Source organism: Colobus angolensis, unplaced genomic scaffold (assembly GCF_000951035.1).
Source record: "Colobus angolensis palliatus isolate OR3802 unplaced genomic scaffold, Cang.pa_1.0 Scaffold132, whole genome shotgun sequence".
NCBI classification, from domain to species: domain Eukaryota; kingdom Metazoa; phylum Chordata; class Mammalia; order Primates; family Cercopithecidae; genus Colobus; species Colobus angolensis.
Genome location: NW_012114400.1, coordinates 6,168,975 through 6,178,915, shown reverse-complemented (window position 1 = coordinate 6,178,915; position 9,941 = coordinate 6,168,975).

Below are 9,941 nucleotides of genomic sequence, written 5' to 3'. Positions count from 1 at the left end.
TATTAAAAGGAAATACTTAAAGCTTGTTGAACATGGGTGGAAAGTTAGCATACTATGCATTAGATATAGATGTATCTACAGCCAGTCAGGGTGATGGAGGATAGCTTGAGCCCAGGAGTTTGAGACCTGCCTGGGTAATACAGCAAGACCCCGTTCTCCACAATTATAAAAAAAAAAAAAAAAAAGACCAAAAACAAAGCAGAAACTATCTGCTCCAAGAGCTTTTAATTTAAAAAGAAAAACAACCATGGGATACTTAATATTAAAAGAAAATACTTAAAGCTTGTTGAACATGGGTGGAAAGTTAGCATACTATGCATTAGATATAGATGTATCTACAGCCAGTCAGGGTGATTAAGTATAGTAAATATCCAGTTGATACTATCTATTTAAGAGCAATATTGACAATTATATGTGAGAAGGTCATGTTAGTATTCAACAGCAAATTCAAAAGATAAAGTCAATGAAATTTTCTGTACCCTTCATTATAACAGATGTGAAAAGCTTGGACAACATGCAGTAAGTATACTGTGCGCCCAACTCGGAGATGCTCAGACCTGTTTAACCAACTATCTGACAGAATGAATGAATGTGTGCTGTAAGTGAACCCCTTTCGGGCATGAAGGTAATTATTTTCTATAAGAGAACACCAAGTCTTCATTTTGTTTTCTAAGTGTAAATAGAATTTTCTGTTTGAGTAAAATACAGTTCTTGCATAATTTCAACATTTATCTTCTGGTACAGACATTTGCTTGGAAGCACAGTATAATTAGCTGCAACCTTGTTATCATGAAACAAGTAAGATATCAATAAGTATTCCACGACTTTAAACCAGAATACACAAGAAAGATTTTTAAAATCTAAATTATAATATGGTAGTATGAAATGTCTGTATATCCTTAAATGTAACTGCTCATTATTTTTAAAGCAATAATAGTTGTCATCTCTTTTGGCAACTATTATAATTTAAAGTAAGTTCACCTGTAAGTTGATAATACAGGTAAATTTCTATAAAGTTCTACAATACCAAACAAGGAAGCAACATTTAGATTTAATATGTATTTTACATAAAGTATAATGTAACACTAAAATTACAGGACTGCACTGTCTGCAAATTATCTCAACTAGCATGAAGTTATGCTAAAAGACTAAATGCTAAGGGCAACTTAAGAGTTATTTTTATTTAAAGAAATCTAAATTTATGTTAATAAAAGAATTAAATTGAACTTAATTGATTCAATGAAATTTTAATAGGCATATCAGTTTATCATATCTTTGTTAAAATAACATGTACTCCCCTACAAAGTAAATTCTAAATTCACAATAATGTTTAAGCCAAAACCTTAAAGATTTGGGGAAAAATACAATCTAAAATCAAATACTCTGTGTCCTATGCCAACTGTACACCGCTTAATATTTTTCCCAGAAACGAGTATCTTGGAAAAGTCTTCGAACTACATAGTAAAATACACTTGAAGTAAATGTGACATTTTGTCAATAGCTTGTAAACAACATTCAATTTGACAGCACTGTGACTAACATCAGGGACTGCTCTGGACTTAAGTACTGGAAATTAGCCACCCTACAAACACAGAAACTTCTTAGAACTGGGGATTTTTTTAAAAAAATAGTACTTGCCTTGTTTACTCCAAGAAGATGATGTTTAACTATTACTATCTCTATTCCTTGATAAAATATTTTTCCGTTAAACAAAATGTTCTCATACTTTCTGTTTTTCAACTTCTACTCTTGCAGTTGATCTATTCTTTCCTTCCTTTACCTCTCTCCTAATTTTATTCAACACCCAGTTATAACTCTAACTGCCTTTCTCATTTTATATTCCCATGCTTTTTATTTCCACCAAGAAATACCATAATTGTGGTAAAAAAAACTTGCCGAAGTCGCAGAGCTCTGAATCCTGTCCCTGATCATGTATTTATGCCTTCTCACTGAGATTTCATGGGGTTTCAGCCTATTATTTTATTTACACTAGGTATATTTTAGCTTGGCTAGACCTGTTTTTTTTAACCTGATTTTTTTTTCCAATTTCAAGCTTAACAATCTCAATTGTGCTACTTTTACCAATGATTTTTATCATAGAAAATGGTTCCCTTTTGCACTGTGATACATATCAAGCCATATTTCTTTTTAACTCCTTATCCTCTCTTCAGAATATTCTTGTATAGTATTGCCACAGAGTAGATGCTAAATAAGTACTTTCAAATTTATATTGCTCCTTCTTGCCATAAAATAGCAATAACTTTTTTTTTTTACTGCAACGTATATCTTTTTTTTTTTTTTACTGCAACGTATATCTCTGTAATCTTGCCCTGACCTATTTGTCTAATCTTATTTCTTCTCCCATTTGTTTACACTAACAAGAAGAATAAAAGAGTTTATGGCAGAGGCAAAACTTATTATTTACTTAAAATATTATACATGTATATATACACACATATGCAATTATACAGATACAACATACTAAATGTATATATAATTATACTATATACTGTATGTATAATTGTATGTATAAATATATAGTGTCTGTGTGTGTGTATATATATATATACACACACACATATGTATACATATATATCAGTAAGGCAAATGTACTGGGTTGAATTGTGTCCTCCAGAAAGTCTTGTCCACCTAGATCCTAAGTTAACTTATTTGGAAACGGCCTCCGCAAATGCACTTAGTTAAGATGATGTCATACTATGCTGCATTAATGTAGACGTTAAACCCAAAGACTGGTATCTTTGTAAGAAGGCTATGTGAATACACAGTCACATAAAGCAAAGAATACCATGTTACAAGGAGGCAGAGATTGGAGTTACATTGCTTAAAGTCAAGGAATGCCAGAGATTGCTAGTAACCACCAGAAGCTAAGAAAGATCTCCCCTGAAAGCCTCCTGAAGAAATCAATTATGCCCTTACTTTCCTATTGAATATCTGGCCTCCTGAACTATGAAATAATATGTTTCTATTGTTTTAAGCTACTGATATGATTTGGTTCTGTGTCCTCACTCAAATTTTATGTGATAATTCCCAATGTTGAGGGAGATACCTGGTAGAAAGGGATTGGATCATGGGGGCAGATTTTCCCTTTGCTGTTCTCATCATGACAACGAGGGAGTTCTCATGAGATCTGGTTGTTCAAAAGTGTGCAACACTTCTCCGTTCACTCTTTCTCTCGTGCCACCATGTGAAGACATGCTTGTTTCCCCTTCACCCTTCTGCCATGATTGCAAGTTTCCTGAGGTCTCCCTAGCCATGTCTCATATACAGTCTGTGGAACTGAGTCAATTAAACCTCTTTTCTTTATAACTTACCAGTTTCAGGTAGTTCTTTATAGTAGTGTGAGAATGGACTAATACAGCCACCGAGTTTGTGGTTATTTGTTATAGCAGCCTTAGAAAATTAACACAGCAGGCTAAGGGAAAATATGAAAATTATACATAAAATGTAATTTTTCCTTTAAACTTTTTCTTTCTAAAAATTATCGCCAATAAGGGATTATTATTCCAAGATTAATATACAAAACATATATGTAGGTCAGGACATTTTTGGAGACCTATGGCATAAACAACATAATGCGATCATTAAAATTGTAATATTGACCTGCCAAGAGAGGTATTCTTTTGTAGTCACTTAAAACTCTTAAGCAGAAATCATGCATCTTATAAAAGTTAATATATTTATTTATTGTTACTTGATATTTATGACATATTGAAGTATTTAGGTTTTAATTCTTTATTATACAGAGTATGATTTGTCTTACACTTTTTAAATTTTACTGCTAATTTTATATTTCAGTATTATATATAGAAATATAAATTATTTCTATACTATACATAGGTATATAAATTGTATATTTCTATATCTAATTTATTTCTTAAATGTAAATAACTTTGCACTAGAAAACACTTATCCATGTTCTCAAAACAGCTTCTTCTATTTAATAAATATCTATTTTCATTTTTTTCTACAGATTATAAATAAAATCAATATTTTAAAAATAAAATCTGTTTCAAAATATTTATTTTTTATTATATATACTTAAAATTTCTCTTATTTTACCCTAACTTGTTGACAACTTACTTAAAACATACATACAATTAAAAAAAAAAAAAAAAAAAACTCTTTTCATGTACCAGGAACTGATTACTCAGTATTGAACAGTGCAAACAAATCTCTTGTTATCATTAAGTTATATTCTATGTTGTTATTTTTTTCCAATAAAGTTACTGAAATGCTTTCCAGCAATATTGAAATGTGTTTGTATGATCATCTATCTAAATTTATTGTTGAAAGTGAAGAATATCAAAAGAGGGAAGTATATAATTAAGTGAAATGATTTGGTAGCTTCTAAGGTGGTTTTAAAATTGTTTGAGTGAAATATAATGCTTGCAGCATTTCTTCGTGTAACTAACTTACTTTCAAAAATCATATCCAGTAAGTTGGATATCAAGTAAAGTGATTTTTGTAATCATCCATAGAATGGTCATCTTGTTGCAGTTATTGTCAGACTCTCATCCTTACATAATTTTACATAAATGTGATAGAGACATGCGAAAATACTCCAGTAAATCCCTACATGTGCAAACACACAGTTCCCCAGACACACACAAAGGGACAGGGAAAGAGTAAATGAAGTTTTCCCCCGTTAGGAGGCTAACAGATACAGAATCATTGATCAATATGCCGGACATATATAACCATGGACCTATGCAATAATTATTGTAGGAGGGATTATACTATTTTTCAGGCTTTACAAGAAAAATGATTATGACTGACATTTTATTCCAGAAACACATGTTTACTAAAATCAAATAAAACTCATAAAACTCATATCAAGCTTAGCTTTTTTATAAGTGGAAAATTTTTGAATGATGTTCTTCTGCTAAAATTCCAAAATATTTAAGAAATGGGTACAGATGTGTGTGTCTTCTCTGACAGGTTTGGTAACATTATTTGTTTATTTTGTTTTTGTTTGTTTGTTTTTCTTTTTTATTCATTTGTTTTTAGTTGACAAATAAAACATATATATATTTATTGTGTACCAACATGTTATTTTGAAAGGTGCATACATTGTGGAATGACCAAAGGGAGTGAATTAACATATGCATTACTTCACATACTCATCTTTTTGTGGTGAGAACACTTAAAATCTACATTCATAGCAATTTTCAAGAATACGATGTATTGTTATTAATTAGTCACTTTGTTATGAATGAATCCCTTCAAATTATTATTACTCCTATCTAACTGAAATTTTTTATCCTTTAATCACTATCACTGCAACCACCCTTCCCCAACCCCCGGTAACAACCAGTCTTACTCTCTACTTCTATGACTTCAGCATTTTTAGATTCCACATTTGAGTTAGTTGATGTAGAGTTTGCCTTTCTGTGTCTGGCTTATTCTAATTTACCTAATGTCCTCTAGGTTCACCTATGTTGTCACAAATAAGATTTCTCTTTTTTTAAAGGCTGAATAGTATTTCATTGTATATATACACCACATTTTGTCTTTTCATTCATGGGTTGATGGGCACAGGTTCATTCAATGACTTGACTATTGTAAATTACATTGCAATTAACATGGAAAGGCAGGTATCTCTTTCACATACTGTTTTTATTTCCTTTTTGTATATAACCAGGAGTCAGATTGCTACATCACAATGTGGTTCTATTTTTAATTTTTAGAGGAATTATCATACTATTTTTCATAATGGTTTGCATTCCTACCAATAGTTGGCCTGGTTCCCTTTTCTCCATATCTTCACCAACACTTCTTATCTATTGTCTTTTTGACAACAGCCATTCTAACATGTTTAAGGTGATATCTCATTGTGGATTTCATTTACATTTCTGATGACTAATGATGTTCAGAAGTTTTTCATATACCTCCTGGTCATTTGTATATCTTCTTTTGAGAAGCGTCTATTCAAGTCTATGGACCAGTTTTTAATCTGTTGTGTTGTTGCTGTTGTTGTTTTATTGATTGAATTGTTTGAGTTTTTTATATATTTTGGATATTAGCCACTTATCAGATATGTGGATTGCAAGTATTTTCTCCCATTTTGTGGACTATCTCTGCATTCTTGATTTTTTCTTTGGCTGTACAGAAGCTTTTTGATGTAATTGCATATGTCCATTTTTGCTTCTGCTGCCTGTGGTTTAGAGGTCTTATCCAAAAAACCATTGCCCAAACCAATGTTATGAAAAATTTCTCTATGTTTTTTTCTAGTACTTTTACAGTTTTGTGTCTTACATTTAATGCTTTCATCCATTTTGAGTTGATTTTTTTATATAGTGTGAAATAAGTGTCTAATTTCATTCCTCTCTGTATGGATATAGAGTTGTCCCAACACCATTAGGTTTGGTAACATTTGATTGTAAATTTTGATTGTGCGAGAAAAATTCTGCCCCACTTTTTTTTAAAGGCATGTTTTTGTAAAGGGAGTTAGACATTGATTCAAGAGCACAGTCTATACTGTCTACTAAGCATGCCCTTCCTCTGCTAGTTTTCCTCTTGAGAATTCTAACATATGGGAACACATACCTGTCTACATCTGCTCATGGCAGTGAAGGAAATGGCTATTTGAAGTTGTTTGGGGTCTACAGGTGATCTGAAAGACAAAAATAAAACAAAAAATTATATTTGAAATAAAATAAGACAATAAAACAATAAACTACTTTCAATCTGTTATTTTCTCTTCCTTTTTGCAGTCTGCAAGAACCATAATAGAGGTAGTCTGTGCATTCCCTAAGCACAGTGTCAAACTATTCTATCTCAGTTATTCAGTACAAGAAACTCATTTTAACCTACTGTTGGCAAGATGTCAAAAAATAAGCAAATGTTGACTGAATATTTTATTTACACTGTTGATAAAAATAGTATTATTTTGGCAGACAGTTGTGCTATGTACCTGCCACTCTTTCTTTTCTCTGTCGTTATTTTTGAAAAGTCATACTTCAAAATGCATTGTTACAATAATAATTCCCCTTCTATATGCTAGTAACTATGTTTTTATAAACTAAACTCAAATTTTAGGGCTTTTCATATCGAGCCTGGTAAAAGGAGTAAAGCTTATTGCTCATTAGTCTTTCTAAACACAATAATTCAAACCTGTTTGATTTTAATACTTATCCTTTTTGAACATACATTTCATCAATTTCCATGAAAAGAGACCATTAACATGTCATGCATATGGAATATTATTGCGAAAAGAAATGATCCTGAAGGCAAAAGAGAAGTGTCTGAATAGTATTAGGCATACTTATTTCAGTGAATGTACACAATCATAATATGCCACTTAAGAAATCATCTGTTTGAATATTACCAGTTAGGGTTAATTAGGATAATAACCCATGTAAAGCATTCATTTACCATTACTATTATAAATTACAAACAGTTCAATTTAAAGTGACTTTCTTAAGCATATCTTTTTTGATATAAAGGTAATATAATTTTGTAAAGGAAGTAAATTCAAAAACCATGTATAATTTTCTTTTCACAGAATTGTAACAAAAAAGTGAAGACATCATTTTAAAAGTTTTCTGAACATGTTTATCTCCTTAAGATTTGTGCAAGTGGCCAGGCTCGGTGGCTCAAGCCTGTAATCCCAGCACTTTGGGAGGCCGAGACGGGAGGATCACGAGGTCAGGAGATCGAGACCATCCTGGCTAACACGGTGAAACCCCGTCTCTACAAAAAATACAAAAAACTAGCCGGGCAAGGTGGCGGGCACCTGTAGTCCCAGCTACTCGGGAGGCTGAGGCAGGAGAATGGCATAAACCTGGGAGGCAGAGCTTGCAGTGAGCTGAGATCCGGCCACTGCACTCCAGCCTGGGTGACAGAGCGAGACTCCGTCTCAAAAAAAAAAAAAAAAAAAAGATTTGTGCAAGCTTATTTATATTTAATGTTATTTTCAACCATTGCTCCACACGAGGTAAATTTGTTTTTTTACAAGAGGTGTAGACATTGCTTTTAATAGTTTTGAAGAGGAGTATAAATGCTCTTAAATTTCTAATTTACTGAAAATCTCACTTTCTAAATTTGACACACCATAGTTTTTCACAAAAACTGAGAAAGGATAAGTAAGATATCTCTAGGTAGTTCACTTCTAATGTTTTATCACAGAAAAATAGCATGATAAAAGCAATACAATTATAAACTTATCAGTATTAGGTTTTTAAAATCCTCTTTCTGAATATTTGGACAATTTACTACCATGTGATCAAGTTTCTTTTGCTTTACTTTGTAAAGTATAACAAGTCTAACTTTCTAGACATGAAACTGATCAGATATACAATTAATCAAACATATTGGATTGAAGTAATTTTTGTACTATAATTTCAGTTACAATTTAAAAAAAAATCTGTAATTCACAAATTTTTACATGTCAAAGATTTTCTGCATAGCCTTGTGTTTCAGTGATTGGAATACCAGATAAGAAAGGTATTTTTAGTATTGCTCAGAGACAGGTGGAACGCTGAGATATCAAAGTAGAGAAAAGTAAGAGACAATTGGACCTTCTAAGCTCCATTAGCAACATATTATACATTGGTACAGGACATGCAGTTATACTTAATGATCCAAAAGACTGATTGCACGCAGCATTACTGAAAATGATGTATCTAAAATGCATAATATGCCACTGAGATTACGGCATGGCCAAGACTAGATTTGGATGAATTTGACATTACAAAAAAAAAAAAAAATTGACAATACCATTTCCAGAATTAACTTCGAATCAGATGCCTTTCAAATGGAAGATGTAGTCTGCTTGTTTAGATGGCTATGTGAACTTATCAGAGTCTAATATGCTTAATAGCCAAACGGATGCCAAATTGACTTTATATAATAAGACATATGTTTAATTCATACTTTAGCAACAAACTGAGTGCTTTCTTATATAATTGGTACAATGCAACGTTGTAAGTAAATAAATATAAATATTAGAAAGTTATTTATTTATTTATTTATCTATTTATTTATTAAGATGGAATCTCACCCTGTCACCTAGGCTGGAGTGCAGTGGCATTATCTCAGCTCACTGCAACCTCTGCCTCCCAAGTTCAAGCAATTCTCCCACCTCAGCCTCCCTAGTACCTGGGATTACAGGTGCGCACCACCACACCCAGCTAATTTATTTTATTTATTTTTATTTTGTTGTTGTTGTTGTTGTAGAGATGGAGTTTCACCATGTTGGCCATGCTGGTCTTTAACTCCTGAATTCAGGTGATCTGCCCGACTCGGCCTCCCAAAATGCTGGGATTGCAGGCGTGAGCCACAGCGCCTGGCCAGAAAGTTATTTCTAAATTCTATGTTCATAATTTAGATAATGGTAGGTTCATAATTTAGATAATGGTAGGATTAACCCCTAAACAGAATATGATAATAATAAAGAATATAACATAATATAGCATATAACATATCACAGTAGAATACAACATAATGTAACACAAATAATGTAATTTAATGTATGTAACATCTGTAGTATATACAAAGTACTACAGGGAAGATTTTTATTCAGGTCAATATGCTGATGTAAATAATAATTAGTTGAGATACAGGTACTAACACCAACAGAATTTGATGAATTTCTTCATAAATAATGTGATTTCTCCATAAAAATATCATGCTTTAGAACTTCTTGGATATTGCAGGAAACTTTCTGAATGGACATCCTCTATATTTTTATACAGGGCATTGGTTAACTTGAGTTATTTTACCCTAATTGTCTGTATTGAAGACTGCAGGGATGAGTCAGGGAGTGACATCATTTAGATGGTTGTCCTCTCCAAATCTTATGCTAAAATGTGACCTCCAGTGTTGGAGATGGGGCCTGGTAGGAGGTATTGGTTTATGGAGGTAGATCCCTCGTGAATGGCTTAACACCATCCTCTTGGTGATGAGTGAATTCTCCCTCA